At 38.8% G+C, this 21516-nt stretch overlaps 1 protein-coding gene across 5 annotated transcripts in view; it reads right to left on the minus strand.

Annotated features, from left to right (window-relative positions):
- The window catches only part of LOC135220913 (syntaxin-binding protein 5-like), a 1025750-nt gene that overhangs the window by 709716 nt on the left and 294518 nt on the right, over positions 1 to 21516 (minus strand). The gene's annotated exons all lie outside the window — the stretch shown is intronic.

Here is a 21516-nt window from a genome sequence, read left to right on the forward strand (position 1 = left end):
TCACCATCTTCCTGGAGTTGACTACAGGTTATAATGAACATTCTGTAAAGATGAGTGATTCTCATATTACTGAATGATAATGATCAACGACTAACTTTATCCTAAGGGATGCCAGAAAATCCTTCTCATGGTAAAGGTAAAAATACTTCAACGCACATAGAAAGTGGCGCATTATTTTTATGAATATTTCTTACGAAAATACTACTACAAACAATTCCCGGTGATACTGACTGATGGCTTCGTGCATTAGACATGATCCCAATAAAATGCTCACGAATCCTATAACAATCAATGCTTCGATAACGAGTCTTTCAATGCTCTCAAATCTTATGCCTCTAATAAATCCTAAAGAAATGAATCTAAAGATTAGCGTCAATCAAATATGGGAATAGAGGAAAGGAGTGAAGAGCCAGAGGCCTGCAAACCATAATAGCTCGGTATTGAGTATATTTCTTAATCACGAATTACCCCCATCTCCACGCTTGACTTTTGAAGTCTACCCAGGAGTGTTTAACATTACTATCTATTTAATTTATCTTTCATGTTGAACGCAGCATGCGTTGAATTCATTTCAGTCCCATTTGGAGCTAAAAGCCTATTGATGTCAAAAGTCCAGTTTATTGCTGAAATTGACATAAGATCTTATAATAGGCTTTTCCGGTTTTTCAAGGTTAGCGGAAGCGAACTTGTCACAGGCGAAAAGTAAAACGCTCAACGTGAAGCAAAAACAGAGAAAAATATTAGACTGCGGATGAAACCTTCGATAATAAGTCATGACTAAAATGTAAATAATTACATTATGTGCTTCTGTGTATAAAAAAAAGTAAATGAATAAAAATAAGTACAAAAGAAAGAATCAGGTGATGACTTACTTTAATTCCAATTACTTTAGAAAGCGACTTGACGGACTCCAAACACATACCTGAAATAAGGAAAGAAAACCAAATGATTCAAACAACCTCATACCAACGTAGATATGTTCCCTGATTTCTTAGTGGGGCTCTACGACACTTCAACTGTACTATATACCCAAGTAAAACATTCTCTCTCTCTCTCTCTCTCTCTCTCTCTCTCTCTCTCTCTCTCTCTCTCTCTCCTCACACACACACACACTTCATAAGCAAATACAGTAATCTAATTTAATTTCGAAGTTCAGAAAAGATGGACTTCTTGATAAGGTTGTTCAACTTCATCTCTTCCAACGACGCTCTGTAAAACATCAACTAAACTTTAATTAAAAATATCCGGATACTTCACATTGCTCAACAAATAAATGATAATATGGTTAGTGAATGAAAAGAAAGTAAGCACTCAGGCTGAATGAAAGTCTGCTGAAATAGTCGACTTCCTTTTCACAAGAATGGACTTGTTTTATTTCTTTCGCAAGTATAATCCCTGCCGTCTAATATGGTTCGCAACCAAAGCAAAGTGTTACCGCCAGTGGCCTTGCGTTTTCTTACTCCACTGTTTGCACGCACAGAAATGAAACTGCTGCGTGCATTGAAACCTATTGCCAACAGCATGATAAGTATCTGGCACACAATGACCTCGCGTGCGAAGCCAATCTTTATGACTACTGCTGCGTCTACTGCAGGCTTTTCCCCCGTCCACGAACACGTACATACCCAGCGTGGACCTGGAGCAGAGTTTAGCCACGCATACTTGAGCATACACAATTTCAAAACTTCCCTGAAAGTAGGAAACCAAGAGGATGATACATACAATAAAACGAACGAAGAGAAAAACAATTTGAGAAATGAGAAAAAGCAATGACACAGGATACTAAATTCGGAACGGTTTCACTGAGAATGACTGATCATAGTGTGCGGACAATTTGGTTATTCCAGTATGATCTCAGGCTGTTTCCGTCTCCTTCCAAAATAATGCAACAACCAACATAAGGGGCTTAGGGCGTGTACGTCTAAGCAAAATCTAAGAACAGGTGGTTGTCATGGGTATCCCTGTCTCCCCCCCCCTTTTTTTTTTTCTTTTTGGTTACAACCCTCACCTTCAAAACAATAGATCGGAACATCTGTAGGATAGACTCACAGTTAGCTCCTCCCAAAAGGCCACTTAGAATCTCTTCTTCTTGCCTAAAGCGTCAACAACGACGCCTTTTCTTTCCAGGGGAGATCGATCCCTTGACCTTTGACTAGAAAGTCGTCCATAATGCAGAGGAGCAACATCCTGAGGAGCGGAGCCTAAAGACTGCATACTTTGCCCGAAGCTTGGTCCGGTGGTAGCTGCGATTCAAGCTACTATAATTCTGGCCTTCTGCCGAAGCTTTGAAACCTTGTTTGGTCTGGTTTAAAAAAATCCAAAATCATAGAGTTTTAACGGTATTTGATGCAGTACTGAATGAAGTATTCACCTGAAAAGACATCAGAGGTACAATTCTGTTACTTGAAGGTAGATCAGGACATGCGACTGCGAAAAATAAAGAGGGGGGGGGGGGGGGGGTCAGAGCTGACTGAAGGTGCCAGTGCAAAGACAGAGCGGTTGAATGAAGACGAGTGAGTAGTTACATCAGACAGATACTTGAACTGAACAGAAAGCTAGGTTAAATGTTCACAGAGAACGCGAAAAGGATGTCAACAGCAGAATGGGATATGTACTGTAAATGTGAAAAAGAAGGCTTAGGCCAAGAGAATCTGTTATGAAGAAAAAGCAAAGTGTAGATGTTCAAAAATACAGAAGCCAATTCCTGAAGAGTACTTTTATGAACCTGAAGGAAAATCAACATCATCATTCCGATTTCTAAAATGAAACAGATCTGAATAGTTAGTTCCCAATTCAAGTTGTCACGAAAAACAAAGAGAATTAATATGTAAACACCAAATATGGAATGAATAAGGCCCTTCACCAGGGCATTTAATATTTCAAAATTTACTGTTTTCTTACGAAAAATAACGACACCGTGACAGACGACAAAATAAATGTACGAACCTGCAGGTAGCAACCACATTTTTTATATTAACAGTTGAACACTTGCGTGACATATACAGAATGGAAACAAACACATTCATAATAAATATATATATATATTATATATATATATATATATATATTATATATATTATTATATATATATTATATATATATATGTATATATATTATATATATATATATATATATATACATATATATATGATATATATATATATACTATAACTTACTACATACTTACACGTCTGTGTTTGAGAGAGAGAGAGAGAGAGAGAGAGATCAGCACTCCTCCCTCCAACAACACAAATTCAAAATACACCACCTGTTACTGAAATGTGGTAGTGTGGGTTGTGGAATGGGGGAGAGCAGAGATTACCGAGGAGGAGGAGGAGGAGGAGGAGGAGGAGGAGGAGGAGAAGCTGAGTAAGGACCAAAAGGAGAATATTCCTCACAATTAATTCAGCGCCTGACGCTCAAGCAATTCCCGCTTCACTCTTTATGGCCAGCCATTAGCCCTGCAATACACAGCCTTCGACGTGATCAGCCCAGAAATATCTGTGGGCGGCGTCACGTCACATCGATTACCGAATATTATCATCCCAGGATTTGAGAAAATCAGGACGTTGGACGGATAGGGATACATGCAGACAGTAAGGATTTAGTTACAAACGGGATACCAAATGGGCCAAAATCTATTTCGAAAGCGTGGTGAAAGAAAATCAATAAACATGATGGCGTTTATGGCGACAATATGGAGATAACCCTTGTTCAACATAACCGGAAGAACTGTTTAGGCATAACACAAAACCTGTACAGAAGATGACGCTCTCAATGACAATAAAATTGAATTTAACAGACAAGTTCATTCTAGTTACAGTATCGCGCTTAAAATTATACACTACTCATTCATTAGATTCTCACCATTCCTACCATCAGCACGAAAGGCTAAAGACGCTTACATTCCTGAAAGATTTAGAATCGTCGATTACTCTCTTGTGGCTGCAAGAGGGTTCTACCAGAATGAAGTTACCAGCGATCATAACTCTATGACACGTTCATTCTAGTCATATCAGATTTTCTGCAAAACCTTCAGCGTTTCTTGAGACCAGCCACCGTCAAACCAGTTTCGGTCCTTGGTACACGAATCTGAGAACCAAACATCTTCATCACTGGAGAACCACAGACCTTTATCACTTCAAAAGCCTGTTACATACAAAGTCCAACTGTACTGACTTTAAAACGCGTCCCAGGCCAACAGGGTGGAAACCAGAGCGAAAAAAGTGTCAAAAATACAAAAACTTTCCAACTCCCTTCAATTAGAAGCAGAGAAAAAAAAAATGACAAGAGCGCTCTGCATTTTTAAGGCTTCCAGACGAGAGAGAGAGAGAGAGAGAGAGAAGATGAGGGCGAGAGAGACGAGAAGTAGCCCACGAGAGAGTTGAAGGAGTGAGAGAGAGAGAGAGAGAGAGAGAGAGAATTTTGTAACATTACTTTGAAAGTTGGAAGACGATAATGGCGGTCTCAGTATGTGCTGTAAGACAGGTTTGAACCATACTTATTTGGAGTACGTGACTATCCAAAAAGAATAATAAAAAACAGACTAACTGGATTATAATAACAATAATATACAAAAATGGGTAGATAACAATACAGGCCACGTACCCTTGAAGTCAGCTCTCCTTATTTTATGAAACGATTTTCATATTGTTTTTTGGGTCATGTTTTACTAAAAGAATAAATAAAAATAGAGGAAAGCATTTTTTTCTACGATGTACAATATGTGACATGGAGGTTATAATGAAATACGAGTAGGATCTCTCTCTCTCTCTCTCTCTCTCTGGGAAGTGAAATCAACAAGAGTGCAATATATGCTGACGTCATGTCTGCATATATTTCACTAAAATAATAATGACGAAAGTCCACTCTTGAATCGCGTCTTGTGTCGAATATGTAAATAATGGCATGCAAGCATCCAATTAACACACGATGCTAGGTACATAAAGTACACGAAAGAATAGACACTAGTGATTTCAATATCCTTAATCTATATAACACCGCTAGAATGCAATGACCTATTTAATAGCAAGAACTACGGCACCACGACCGCCGAAAAATAAACTTCATAACAAGAAGGTAAAAAAAGACAGAAAAATATACCTCTGAAAAATAACGCTGACAGAGAACAGGGGCTGAATCCAAAATACACAAAGGGTCACAACAGACCACCAATAACACCATTCTCTTCTCGTGTTCAGTTTGGTCACCCAAATAAACTTTCATTCTAAAATGTGAGAACTTTCTTTATGACAGCAACCCCTTTTTATTTAATCCAGAGAGAGAGAGAGAGAGAGAGAGAGAGAGAGAGAGAGAGAGAGGATAATCAAGATTTAGGAGACTTCACTCTCATACTTCTTTAGACCTGCTTTCAGAATATCCCATTCAGATGGAGTAGGAAGAGGAGTCGGGGTATGGGAGAAAAATACCGAGAGGTTATCCTTCACATTTTTACACCAGAATCCTTTTAACTAGTCCAAACTAAACATCGCGATTCATATTTCCCCTACAATTCCTTCATATACTCCACTGATTCCCCTCTCGCCCCTTTCACGCCCACGGCTGAAGAGCCCCCTTATTCCTACCCCATCCAAGGTCCTTCCCCCCTACAGCAATGTCAATACCACTAAACCAGATGCCTAGCGCGTCTCGGATTTGGGCTGGTCATTGACACAACCGCCATCATCGTTTACAGGGACGGAAAGCAGTGCAGTGTACCACGAAATTTAACCTCTTCTCTCTAAACACGCAATGTACGTGACATATAAAATTACATACATGCATACTTACTTATATAATATATATATATATATATATATATATATATATAATAATATATATATAATATATATATACATACACACACACACACCAACGCGCGTGCGCGCGCGCATTATGACACTACAATACAGCGCTACGAAATTCACTAGCAAACTCTCCCCTCAGTTTCACGTTAAAATACGGAGCGTCATAAATTCACTCTCTCTCTCTCTCTCTCTCTCTTCTCTCTCTCTCTCTCTCTCTCTCTCTCTCTCTATTGGAAAGTGATGCCAATATTTCTATCATAATATATTTAATTGAAACCGGACTCCACAGCCGGACAGTTTACTCTGAATTTTTTTTTTTTTTTTTTTTTTTTTTTAATAAATTCCAGGCAAGGGCCATTTTTATTCGCTCGCATTTAGCCGCATGTCAAAGCCAACAAAAATGGTGACAATTACTAACTGTAGAGGTCACCCCTTCTCTCTCTCTCTCGCTCTATCTCTCTCCTATCTCTCTCTCTTCTCCAGGACAAATGGTGGTCGCCATCCGTGTGGCTTAGCTTACGGCGTCTATAAAGCGGGATCCACAGCCGTGACACGATCGCTTTATTTATCGGTTAGTTTCTTATATCAAAAAGGGTGAAGGGACCGAGAAACATACATTACGCTTCATACTATTATTATTATTATTATGATTATTATATATTATTGTGCTGTTGCCAAAATGAGCAGACACATATCATAAGGAACAAGCCTAGGAATTAACTTGAAAGACTTATATCCATTCCATAAAGTAGAAAAAAAGGAAAGGATACAAACATAAATCAACATATCCATAAATAAAAAAACAATAATAATAATAATAATAATAATAATAATAATAATAATAATAATCATATAATAATAATAATAAAATAATAATAAACAATAACAATAATAAATAATAATAATAATAATATAATAATAATAATAATATTAATTAATTAAATAATTAATTAATTAATTAATTCTTAATTAATTATTATTATTATTCTTATTATTATTATTACTCAGAGGATGAAACCTATACGTAAATATAGAACAAGTACACAAGGGCAACCGACTTGAAATTGAATGTTGCAATGAATATAGTGGTAATAAAAGCAAGAGCGAATCAAGACAATGATTCATCGGGGTTTTAAGTAGCATTGCAAAGCCTTAAGTTTGCGCGAACACCAGGATCATTACGAATGCCGAGACCACTGCGCACTTTGACGGAGAAAGAGAGTTGGGGCCTCTCTCTGGTGACAGTGCGGCCCCTGAACAGAATGCCAATGGTAGCACACGAACAACTTTGCAGCGGTCACGATTTTGGAGGGGCTTTTACTATAAGGGTTAAAGACATCCTATTGAAACAGAACACAGGGATGATGACCAAAAGCGATACCTACAAGCAATGGAACAAATCATGACTAACCAATAGTGAGAGGAAGTGTGGCCGCCACTAGCATCGATCAATATCAAAGAAAAAAAATCAAAGGACCGATCATGCCCAGACATGAGAACAATATTCTAATAACTGTAGAGCGAAGCAAAGGCCACCAGAGGAGCGGGAAATCCTGTGACCCGCTCTAAGTCAGGTCCTAAGGAAAATCAACGGGGAAAGAAGGGGTGACCGTCGCACCGAAAGAAGCAATATGTCCGCACTTGAAAGGGAGGCGGTTATAGAACTCGGGGAAACCATAAGATGTGAGAGAAATGTCAATGGACTTCCATTCACAGACGACTAAAAGCGGCCTCTTGAAAACAAAAGGAAGGCTGAATGGTTTCGAAACACCTAGAAAGGGAGATGTTCCAGATTTAGAAACATAGAGAGGGACGTCTCCTAGATTCCAGAGACGGATCTTCCGTAATAATGTACTTGTTTATTTCAAAAGTAGTGAAGGGGCGCACAGCAAATCATCCAAAATGGCGGTTTACACATAAAAGCACTGAAATTATTAAGAAAAATTTGGAAAATTAGGAAACATTTGTTAAATTGATACCACTAAGCCTTTGTGCTAAAAACATCAATTTGGCACAACGCAACTGAGATACCATGGAATATCACCTAGAGCTACAGGCAAAGGACAAAATGAGGGGAAAATGGTCTAGGAAGGTACTTCATTATAAAGGCAGTTTTAGCGAATGATTAGTACCGACGTTAATCTCTGTAAAGCCGGTCACTTATGACCAGAACGTAAAATATACAAAAACACGGATGGACGAAAAAACAATTAATTTAAGATATAACGCTTTTATTAATGATCATGCATTCATTGTAAGAACATTTACGCTAACAGAAGGGTGCAACACATCCGTCTAATCTATTGGGTAGTGCCATATTTTATTTCTGAAGTTTAGCAATCACTTTCCTCAGGCTTTGGCTCCACCGACATTCAGATATCACCTTTGCTTCTTTGGTTTTGGGTGATTTCTTTGGTTCCAAGTTCCGTGAGGTCTTTCAATAAATGACCCGTCTCGTTGGATTTTATTCAGCAAAGTAAAACAACTGGCATTTGTCGGTCATTGACGAAAAAGTAAGGACTTCTGCAAAGAAATAAAAAATATATTTCGCCGACCAGCGGAGAACAAAAGCCAATTTTCAATAACATAATTAAATTGGAGAGTTATCACCACTACGTACAAACAGGGAAATGGCCCAAAACTGCACAACACACAAAACTGACAAATAAACAGACGAAGAATTTGAGAACATTTATACGAGAGAAAAGTAAAAGCACCACAGGCCGTAAACGAGCTCAATCTGAACAAGAAAAACAACGCAAACACAGCATGGGAGGAGCAACAACTGCATGAGAGAGAAATAGTACATCGAGATGCAACCCCGTCCATTAAAGTTAAACGACCAACCAACCGCCCATCTGAAATAATAATAATCTGGGATGGCAGGAAATCGCGGGGGCTTCCTTTGCTTCCTGATGACTCTGGCACATTCCAAATGCTGGGATTCAATGAGGAACGCAAAATTCATTCGTCAAACACTAAACAAACAGCCAAGGAATCTCAAACAATTTCTTGCGCTGTGGTTGTACACAGACACAAAAACCTACAGAAAAACACATATAACATTTCTGTTCGGCGCATGTATATTCAGCCATATATCACTTACATACACAGATACATGCATTACTTATACATATTCACACACACACACACAGTATACGGATGAACACTCACTGATGCTGGCATAACCCAACATTAACCCCCTCATTCGGCACACCACAACGGCTAAGTAGAATAAGGCTGCGTATAGCATAGGTAAGGGCGTGCGCGAGTGCGCATAGAGGGGTATGAACCGACTTCCATTTATTCATATAAGTAAGAGGAGCTATTTTCATATTTGTTCCCTGAGGCTCGAGTCCCCAAGAGCTGGTTTTTCTCCCTGGGCACACAAAGATGGCTTACATTTTCCGAGCGCCTTTTGTTACGGTCTGCTGGCGCTCTCTCTCTCTCTCTCTCCTGTCAGGCTCCTACACAGGTCTTGTCTTCTATTTATCATGCCCCCACATCTCCCACTCGCGCTCCCCCCCACCCCCCTTTCTTCTTTTTTTTTTCTTACTTCCATCTCCTCCTTTCAAATGAAACTATCATTGATCTTCCTTATTATGTCATTTGATCTCGTCCGCTAAGATACGGGCCATTCCCTTTTTTCTTGGCGAAAATGGTTGAATGACGTCCGACTTTAAAAGAAATATGCCATTATGGCTTCTCGGAAAGGGACATTTCATCACAAGGATGTGTGCGTTCCAGTCCTGTTCGCTCGTTTGCATATGTTTTCGTTCGCACTTCTCGTTGGCGATATTATTTCTAAATTTTATAAAAATGAGAGAGAGAGAGAGGAGAGAGAGAGAGAGAGAGAGAGAGAGAGAGAGAGAGGAGACTAATGTTCTTGAATCTTGTTGGCCAGATTATGTCTAAGGTTTTTTGTCGCATCACACGTATTTCGTGACAACAGATAAGACAGTTGGAGCCACCTCTCCTTTGCTGGCCTTTACAGGATCAATATCATAAATTCTGGCATAATATATCTGCGTCCATATTACAAAAACAGAAACACAACGATAGCATTCTGAAATTGAAAATATTGCTCGCTATCTCCAACTGTAAAATATTTTGAAAAGATGAAAAATACACATAATAGTAAGATGCTCCTCCCATACGAATGTGGATAAATGCGAGTGGGTGATGACAGGCATTGAAAAGAGAATTGCATCGCAGAGAACCGTCTCTCGGAGTTATTCCGAATCTCTTATTCGTGTCAGCCTGTTCGGCACGTGTAACCAAAGAACGCCATAATTAAGATACATCAGCAACGCCACAGCATTAATAACTAGAAAGGGAAACCTTTTCTCTATATAGTTACTATAAAGACGATCTCTTAGTGTTTGCTCCTTGGAAGGCTTCCCTGTAGGTAGATCGCTCGCTTCCTCATTGCTGATATATCTGACATGAGAGTACCTCAGAGTTCGTTCCCCGCAAGGTGGAAGGTTTCAGGGTGTTCGCTCTCTAGAAGAAAGGGGAATTGTGGGTATCTGGTTCAACGAAGAAGTCATTCAATGTTTGTTCTCCACAAGGAGAAAAAATTCTGGGGTACGTTCACAAAAAAAATTCTAGATGTTCATAATTAAGAGGAATTCTGGGTGTAGATCCCAAGAAAAAAAAGAGGAACTTTGGGCGTTCATTCCCAGGAAGGGAGAAGGAATTCGTTTGTTCCTTTTCCGGATGGAGGAATTTTGGGCGTAGAAATAAAGGTGAATTCTACGTATTCGCTCCCCGAAAAGAAAAGGAATTCTAGATGATAATGGTTCCTGAGAACTTCCATAGTGATTCTGGGTGTTCGATCTTTGCGCTTATCAACAGTAACGGTGGGGAATGAAAACAGGGGCAGGAAAGTATTAGAGCAGTATAATCACAACCTCTCTTCCCCGGCCCCCCTCCTCCTCTCCCCCCTCCATTTGCATTTTCAACTTATTTACATGGAAATTGAAGGAAGGGAGGCGGAAGGAATGGCACTCGCCCAACTGCGCGCATTCAACCTAAAAAGGAATTGACTGCAACGAAAGACACAATTAAAAACGTAAATCGATCATGAAGTACTATTCATTATAAGAAACGTAAAGAAAACACCAAAATAATTAACACATGAAATAAAAAACAATGGTTATCAGAAGGTACAAACTATATGGCACACGACAAGCTGATGTTCTGAAGTAGTGAAACATCACTAAAAATGCTCGAAATGGAAGACCGATAATCCGAAAATTTATTTACTACTCGCGAGTTAACATCTCAGTCGAATAACAAGAGGCAGGAGCTTCTTCATCTGGTCTCTAAAGCTGGCCATACACGTATGCGACTGGCATCGGGTTTGTCCTGCTAGGATTAGCGCTTGGGTATTGCCCAATGCGTGCCAATGCCCATACACGCAGTTGACTTGCTCTACGCATATTTTGAGAGGTAAGAGTTAATACGCTGTGGCCGTGTTCCTTTTAGTCCTGTAGTGTTCTGATATAGAGTGCTTTTAAATCATGGCACCAAGGCAAAGGAATATAAGTGCAATAATGATAATAGCACTCCTGCAAGACGAATACGAGCATGAAATATGCAAGGAAAATCATAAAGTATGGGTGAAGCCATGGCTAAGAAAGAGAAGTTTTACCATATGACTTTATTGAAAGAATTAAAGGAAAATAACCCACAAGGTTATAGAAATTATTTTAGAATGATTGACAATGTCTTCGGAGACCTTTTATTCCTTACCTATCCACAAATAACATAGAAATATACAGTAATGAGAAAGTTTATACCTCCTGAGGAAAGGTTAATTGCAATATTGAAGTTCCTAGCAACGTTTCTTGGTCAGCTGTAAAGAGCAATATATCAAAATACCACAACTTGAGCACATATGGTAGTACATAGGATTGAGATTGCAAGGTTAATGTAGTTAACCCAAATCCAGATCGATTGTTTTTCCAGGCTTTAAAAAAAAACTATAAATAATATACAAGTACAAATAGTAGAAATAAAAAGAAAATCATTGCCGTGACGGTCGGGGCAAAACTGCAGACGACTACCGCCACGGCAAAACTGATGACTACTACCCCACCCTTATCCCGGGCTTTATCACGTCAATTATCGTTTAGAATGAAGTGTCCGGGAAGAACCTGGGAAATGACAATGCATTTGGTCAAAGTACTGTCTGTTGCCAGTAGTTGCCAATTTTCTCCCGATGGATAACCCGTCTTCCTTTGGGAATTTTCAACCTGTAGTCGAAGGTATTAATACTTACCCTTTGTCAAAGCTAACTTACAAATTTTTTTGTCATACTCTATAATTGCAATTGCCATTCTACCGTTTTTCCTTGAGTAGATACATCTTAAGTGTAGATTAAAAGTGTTTTCCCACAACTGCAAAAATTCAGTTTGAGTTACACGTGGGATACTTACAGTTTTGTGTTATCTATGCTTTTGCAAATAGGTCGAACGTATACCATAGCTTTATAAAACAATTTAATGCGTTGTTTCTGTGAACCGAGCTCACCACAATGTTTCAAAGGATGTCCTTGACTGGGGTGTTCCTAATCTTGATTGGTGCTCCAGGTACAGTAATCGGGTAACGGAATCCACTTTAATAGTTTTGGAGGACCTCTGAATAGGACCTCAGTGGTAAGCTAGGTACTAGATTATTGTATCAATGCAAATCGCGTCATTTGCTGATAGCCAGTTTTAATCGCTTCTATTGCAGCCGACAACGCTTAGCTTTCAAGAATGAACATTTGCGCCACTTTATCAACATGTTTTAGCTTACCTGAGGGGTCTTTCCAAGGTAGCTATTGCATAATGTTGCCCCATTCATCGGTATCTTGAAAAGAGGTCATCACCTTCAGTTATATCCGGTACTGTGAACAGAATTCTACTCAATATTTTTAGCTCAAAATTGTATCACTCTTTAGTGATAATTTTTGTTTTCATGCTATTTCCGTGTGTGTGTGTGTGTGTGTGTGTGTGTGTAATTTTTCAATTCTCATGGTGCAAGTTAAGTTTAAATTATCTGCTAAGTATGTGTAAGCCGATATCACATTTGAATTAAGTTTTTCTGATTATGAGACATAAGAGCCAATGCTTGTAAAATCCATGTTCCCTTTTATACTGCATGTTGTAGATTAGCTTTTGTGGTGTCAGCAGCCATGTGGTGGTCTTTTTTCTGTGGTGTCAGTGAATGTCTTTTTAAGAATATTTATGATTTGTTCTTTTATAAAACATTGTCTTTAGAAGTGCATGAATTTTTGTGGACAACATATATATACAAAATAATTGTTTTTTCTTTATGAAAAATATGACTTTCACGTCAAGAGAATGAATTTCCTGGACAAATTATACAATGCGCTTTTCAGTTTTTTTTTTCATTTTATTTAAACTACCAAAGGTTTATCTGCATTTCTTTCTCTCTCTCTCTCTCAACGGTGATATGGAATGTATCATTCTTGAACGTATTTTACTTCGTATAGCAGGAATCTCTGTTGACTCTGAAGATGAATGAATTTGAATACCAATAAAAGGTGTGAAATGGATCGCTATGGACGTATTTCCTCTCAAATGTTTTACAAGTGAAATTCACAGTCGTTTATGAATGTTAATGTTTTTGATCGCCACCTTTTTCCTTTAAAATATTTTACAAATTAATTGAAACTAACTTATTTATATTAGTCAGAAGATACCAAGAAAGGTTGGACTGCAATGCATGTATATTTCTAGTTTCCATTATGCGTTCAGAGGTGGTTTCGTGCGCGGATTAGGTATCTAATATCTGGCAGTATGGAAGGCCAGCCAATGCCTTAGGTGGAAGGTTGACGTTAGGCAACGATGATATATAGGCTTGTACCTTTTCAACTTTATTGTACATAGGGTTGAGATTGCAAGGTTGATGTAGTTAACCCATATCCAGATCGACTGTTTTCCCAGGCTTTAAAACTGAAGACTACTACTACTACTACTTGTTAAGCGATAAATGGCCTCCGTGTTTAGCCTAATAATACTTCGACTTCTCCTGCATCTGATTTCTTCGATTCCCGGATTTGTTTCTACTGTTCGCAAAATCATCCTCTAAATGTGGCAGTTTGGCTTTTCACAAAATCTATGTTTGCCTTTTTTTTTTTAACAAATCTTAATATAATGGGCGTAATGTCTGTCCGTCCGTCTGTCACTCAATCACGGCCAAACGGCTGGTCCAATGGGCATAAAACTTGGCAGGGTTATAGTGGGGACCCCTAAGATGGTTTATAATGGGGTTTCATCCTACCTCCCTCCCTACCCTCCGAAGCAGGTGGGGGTGAGAAGGGATTCCCTGAAACGAGGCTGGTTACGCCCGTAGACTTAGTTACTGTGCGAATTTTCATACATAATTCAGTACCCATATTATGTTTGCTAGTGCCAGTAATTGCCCATAAACTGGTTGTCTTTCTACTTTATTGGAGTAATCTGGAATTCGTATTTTCCACAGGCATGGAAGTGTTCAGTAGTACAGGTCCAAAAACTCATTAATGAAATCGTGAGGTAAATACTTGAGTGACTGAGACATCCTTTTACAGCAGTCTTTTCATTACTGGCCCGGTCTCCCACGAAGAAATAGTGCGATCCAGTCTGAGTACTCACACAGGTATTGTACTACATATCGAAACTTTTGCACTCAGTCCTTCCCCACACGCGCAGCAAGACGTGCCAGTCAGCTCAACATACCGAAAGGACAACGGCCGGACAGGCGAGTCTCGACAGGACTGGCATGAATATTCCTCATACACGTTAATCATTGGCCGTTTCATGCCAGACTCTTTGAAATCAGCGTGCCAGTCGCGTACGTGTAAGGCCAGCTACTATAAAATTTGGAGGGGGGGGGGGGTGGGGGGGGGGGGGGGGGGGGAGCATTCTGAAAATTATCAGGTTAATATTGGCGAACAACAGCGGAGTTGGGGCGGGGAGCGCTTTAAGCCCCAAGTTTGGAAATTATTTGAGGAAATGAACATGATTTGATGTATTTTAATGCCATATGAATATCTGGATGATATTAAGGGAAATGGATGACTGCTTTTTCAATATTAGTCAACAAGTTTAGAATTCCAAATCTTGCAGACTGGCTAAAATGCTGTGACATCCTCAACATACAGTTCCACTTAGCTCACTAGAGACTACTGACCAGTATTTAATATTACAAACATTTACAATGTAGGTAATAAGGATAAAAATAAACTTATTATTTTTTGGTGCAGTATATTATAGGATTGACAGGACTCCATTGAGTCTAAAATAATAGTGTCCTGTAACGATAAAAGCCTTTTACTCCAATGTGGGTTTTAATATCCAAGGTTAGGGATGGTAGTAGCGAAAGAGGCAGTAAAGACGAGAATGACAAGAATAAGAATGTACTGCTTGTGACATTACTGACGGAAAAAAGGAGAAATTATGGTGATGTTTTATATGTTGGAAGAAGATTGTCCAGCATTGTATCGCTTATGACCTATAACCATAGCGACAGTGTAGCTCCCAAACTGAGCCATTCCAGTTTCAGGTCTACCATTTTGCTAGTTTTAACTTTAAAACATTTTTATATAAAAATAATGTCTTATAGGAAAATCAAAGGCTTAGACGAAGGAAAAATACGAATAAACTCACAGGCAACTTCTGCAAGCTTTGGAGTTTGCCGAATTCGTATGTAAACAATGGGACAAGTCAGTCAAAATTTAAATGAACAATTAATCTGACCACGAACTTGATGAAAAATTATATAATCTATTTCCTTATTATTTCAATATTTTATACAGTTTGCGTTGAGTATATATTTTATAATAATAGTAACCGACTCTTTTCCAGCATCTGTTATATATAAAACTTGGAGGAGGACGGGGGAGAGAGAGAGAGAGAGAGAGAGAGAGAGAGAGAGAGAGAGAGAGAGAGAGAGAGAGAGAGAGAGAGAGAGAGGCACCCTCACTCACATCAAGGAGGCGATCAAATATTTTAAAAGCAATGGGAACATGAGTGACAACTATGCCTGCTTTAGTAACAACTTAAGAAAAAAAAGGTATCTACAGTAAAATACACATTCTACTCGACAAGGTAGAGGTGGTGTCGCTATCACCTTTAATTCTACATAAAATAAAACCTATGACGTCCATATATCAACTGTTCCCCCACTTTTCTCCTCCAAGTTTTATATTATAAAGCAGATGATGGAAATGAGTCTTAATAATAATATAAAATATACTAAATTTATATATGTATATATATATATATATATATATATATATATATATATATATATTTGCATATATGTATAATGTATGTGTATACACATACTTGTTACTCTCTGGTAATTATTGTATCAATCTGCCTATTACGTTATTACAAAATGAATTTGTGTACGTAGTTTTCATTTTTAGGCAATAAGGAGGAAAAAGCCTTTTTGGCCCTATTGCACTGTTGAATATCATTGTCCTTTCTTTAACTTCGTCTTAACTTTTACCCTTACATACAAAGGAAAGAGCAACACACAGGCGAGATGGAAAATATTGGGTGGTGAAGGAGAGCCAGTTGCAGACATTCATATGACACCACGACTCAGGTTCTGGTCCTTATACTTTCACACTATTTCTGTCACTCCTCCCCCTTCCTACGTACAATTGTGTACCTCTCTAGCAAAATATGGAATTTCCAGCAAGGGAGCACAACAGGAAAATACAAGTCCCCAAGGATACACATAATTGTAAGGTGCAAACAGCAGCAAACAAACGCTGGTGTTTCAAAGGGAGGGAGTCAAGCAGATTACAAAAGCCTCCTGAAAATTTAAATCGCGTTCGAAATATTACTCCGTAGCGAGGAATCAAAAGCGTACTAACAGCAACACTAACATTTTTCAAGATAAAATAAGGCTTTTATATTCTATATTTCATTTTTGATGAAGTTACAACGAAATATTTCTCTCAGAAAGTGTTCACTTATTAAAAACTTCAGGAATTCACGGTAATAGTGTCTACGAATATCGTCTGCAGAAAAAAAAATCAATATTGGGATCACCACAAAAGTCTTTTATTCATGAAGGAACACCAGACTGCATGTGTAGCCGCATTTAAAATAAACAGAACATCAAAGAGTATTAGTATTCATCCTATTATACAAGAACATTTTCGTTAGCAATCATCTAGAGAGAGAGAGAGAGAGAGAGAGAGAGAGAGAGAGAGTGAGTTTTTGGAACAGAGATTGACCTCATCAATATTACTCCATGTTCTTGGATTAGTTCACTTTTAGTTAAATGTACCTCTTTAAGAGAATGGCTTTACAAGGTCACATCTTAGGGCGGGTGCCCCAGCTCCCTCCCCACACACGCACACAGTGCGCTGGGGAAGGGAGGGGGGGGGGTTGTATGGGGAAGGAAAACATCTCCAATACAAAATATCAATGATCTGATTTTTGACAACACCAAAATTGTTAGTATCAACATGTTACTGGAAATGTCCATTTTCAGTTTATTGTACCTCATAACAGAATGGGTTTACATGATCACATCTGAAGGAGAGGTGGCCCTCAGTGAGAGAGAGAGAGAGAGAGAGAGAGAGAGAGAGAGAGAGAGAGAGAGAGAGAGAGAGAGAGAGAGAGAGAGTGTATCACACGTCGTCGACCTAATTTGTGGACCATCATCACGGGATTTTCCGTTTTCGAAATCTTCCTCCTTATTCCAGTTGTAAATTTGCTGCGATCTCGGGGCGTCCCCAGAGACGACCAGGGAATGGTTTTCAGCGGGAGTCCAGTCCAGATGAAGATATGACTTCCCCAAAAACTTTTCCTACTAACGACATCAGGTGACGTTCAGGCGACAGTAAATTGGAAAAAATTGTAATTTCAGAATCCAGGACAAAGTTAAATATCCATACATACACATATTCATACAGAACATGAAAAACACTAAACAGTAAAAACATTTTAATGAAAAGCTTAAAAAACAGGGCTCCGTTACATCTATTTGCATACACATTCATACATACATACATATATATATATATATGTATATATATATATATATACACACACACACACACAATATAACTATATATAATATATATTATATATATATATATATTATATATTATATATATATATATATCTATATATATATATATATATATATAACCTTTAAAACAATCAAATACATTAAAATAATCAAATAAAGCCACAAATGTTTATTTCATATTTAGCATAAAATTACACAAACACGCTCATGTGTGCGTGTGTCGTTTTATGCTATATAAAATGTCACAATCCATTACTGTAGCTTCAATATATATATATATATATATATATATATATATATATATAGATATATATATATATATATGTATATGTGTGTGTATTTATATGTGTGTGTGTGATATTAACCCAATAATTAATGAATGAAGTCATTAACGGAGAACGTCGGTACACGTAAACGCAAAACCTAAAATCAATGACAGACAGACGGGCGTTCTCCAGTGATGCCAAAACACAGAAACTCGCAAACCTCCCGAAAGAAAGCGTAGGTAAAACCAAGACACCAGTAAAGAGAGAAACCATCATTAAGGCGAGATGTGACACCGTCGCTGTATTTTTCGCGACAAGAGGGAGCGATCGGAAAGGAAAACCTCCATCCGCACAGCCAAGGCCTTGGCATTAAATCCCTTCCCTATCTTTCACACGACAACGATAACGAAGACAGCTCCGATACACAAGGATGGGGGGATGGGGAGGGGGGGGGGGGCGACAGGAGAGTGACAATTGCAGGAGGCGAGGAGCAACGAAAGATGGTTAGTGTCAAAGTTTATTACCTTTAAATAACTTTGATAACGAAAGCAACTCGCATGTAGGAGGAGGAAGGGAACGGCGGAGAGGGAGGGAAGGAGGGAGGAGAGGGAGGGAAGGAGGGAGGAGAGGGAGGAATAAGGAACGAAAAAGACATGGTTAGTGTCGGAGTTGAATCCCTTTAAATAACGACGATAACGGAAGAGGCATCTCACGGAAGGAAAGTGCTCGCATTGGGAGTGGAGCCTGAGGTAGGGAGGGAGGGACGGAGGGGGGGGGGATTGAAAGCAGCATCAAAGTTCATTGCCGACAACAAAGTTCGACAGACAGACAGAGGAAGACAGCAACACTGGAGGGACGACGGATAAGTGCGCGATTCTACCCTCCAAGTCGAATGGAATTTACTTCTATAAAATAACCAAGGCTTCTTCAGTGGAGCTCAAAGCGTCCTACCTTCGTTTCAACAAAGCTGAAACTGAGAAAGAGTACTGAGAACAAGCAAAACTTTTTTTCACGTAACCTTACTCCAAAGTGATGGATGGGCTTTTGCAACAGAAGATCAAAGACAAGATGACAATCCTCTCCTCCACCCGACTTCAAACATTTTTCCAAAACCACCCAAATTCACATAACCCTGGCAATACTCCACAACCTGAAGAACAGCAGCAAAGATTGCCTACTGCCACACCTTTCAAATGAGGTCCCTTCAAGAAAGCCAGCTCTGCTTCTATCTCTCCTAATTCCTATAACACCAGTTATCAAATGTACAAATGTGAGTCGCTTCCTTCAGGGTTAGAACACTCTTCCAAACCCCATAGCATACCCGGTTTCTTATTGGATGAGATTACAGATAAGGGCGTTTCTACGGTTCCTGTCACCATCATAAAAGAAAGGCAATTTACTTAAACAGAGTTAAAACGAAATATTTTCCAAGGACAATTAAAATGAGAAAAAAATGCCAATATAATTACACACACACACACACACACACACACACACACACACACACACACCACACACATATATTATATATATATATATATATATATATATATATATATATATATATATATAAATCGTTATAAAATAAGAGCAATGCATTAAAAAAGGCTGTCATCCAGGTCCGGAAGTGTTCAGGCTTGAAAGTCTGAGGACGCAAGGCTGAAAATGACGACCCATACGGAGATAAGTGGGACTAAAAAGTCATGAATAATTCAACTTACCGTAACTGAACCCAGCCAGGACTGAAAATGATCTCAAATATTAAAAACTTTGGCTGAAAATATATATAATAAATGGTCTACCTCCGAACAATAGAGTGGGAAAATTCAAACACGTCAAGAAAGAAATTGGCTCCATAAATCAACTAGTTTCGATAAACGGTCAAGGTCTTCACTTCTTTTCTCCTTTTTAATGATTTTCGTTTTTATACTAGTTCAGAAGGGAAGGCATCCATTTGGTTTAGTATGAAAAGAACACTGTTCGCAAGCAGGCCAAGAAAAGGGTAAAATCAACCAGATATTAAGTAATATTTAGCGATAATTATATGACGCTAAGCTTCCGCCCAGATAGGACGCTTATTAGGAAACTCTCACCAATGAAGGCATATGGTAGTTAACCTAAATATATAAATCTTCCCGAGAAATTGACTCCTACAGCGCACCGTATTAGGTGCACTGATGGCACTACCCACCTACGGAGTATATCATCAGCAATACTCTTCGCTGTCAGACCACACACATCTCTAATGCCTCGGAAGCGCTCAAGACTTCCTCACCTTGACAGTTTATTGCCAACATCATTCATCAAGTTTCAATATTAAACGAAATATTGGAAAACGAAGACATTAAACGAACACGCACATACTTATCCGTTCATCATTTTGTGAATTTTGCTTCATTAAATACAGTTAAATTTTGCTCCAATTAATACAGTTTCCACATACAATGAATCCGGGTGGTTGCCTGGTTTGAGACTAAATCAGATTGATTTTTTAAGGTGAACGAGAACGAGAACCGACACTTGGCGGTGAGGATCTTCGAGGGCAGGTGTCTGACGAGCTTTTGGACTGCCTTGGAGTCTGGTGCTGTAAGAAATGCAAAATCGGCTTTGGCGTTTTGACGAAGTTCAGTGTCAAACTCGCGAATTCCACTACTTACGGATGGTCTCTGAATCTCCTTTAAACCTGCCACCCACATGACTTGGAATAAGAAAAAAGTGAACAGCTGCAAAAAGAATACTATATTAGTGGCTAATTAAACAACAAAGGTTCAAGAACACTGACTTGCAAGTGTCTACATCGTTACAACTCATATGTGCAAAACCTTCCTGATAATCGTTCCGGGACCTTAGCAAAGTCAAGGAAAACATTCAGTCGAATGAGATCTAAATGAAAATCCCAAGCATTTCATTGTTGCTTTACGCATATTGCCTAATATGCAGAGAAGCAGATAGCCAAAAAATCCCCTCGAAGTTTAAAAATCACAATTTCGGCAACCTTAAGGAACATCTGAGGGCTAATCATTAAAAAGTAGTCATTAGTTCAAGCAGAACTCAAAGCACTACATGAAACATGAACGCAGAAATATGTGATTTCGCCTCCTCCGAATAATGCTGTAAAATAAATTATGAAAGACGCTGAGCTCAGGTACCGTTACCTAGACGGATTATCGAAAGAAGTGAAAACCCCAACGTGGATTTTCTCCATATCAACAGCATCATCAATTTGGTAGTTGTATCAGCAGTTGTAGACCGAGAGGCGCAACACTACTTGAAACCAATTAGTCCAGTATTTCAATTAGTTGTCTATTTTCCGCACCGCGTCATATCTCGCCTCAGATTTTCCAGCACTGTCGAGTCAAATTCACAGAATCCTTGTCCCCATCCTCCACAAC

This window comes from Macrobrachium nipponense, chromosome 2, assembly GCF_015104395.2.
Source record: "Macrobrachium nipponense isolate FS-2020 chromosome 2, ASM1510439v2, whole genome shotgun sequence".
In the NCBI taxonomy this organism is placed as follows: Eukaryota; Metazoa; Arthropoda; class Malacostraca; order Decapoda; family Palaemonidae; genus Macrobrachium; species Macrobrachium nipponense.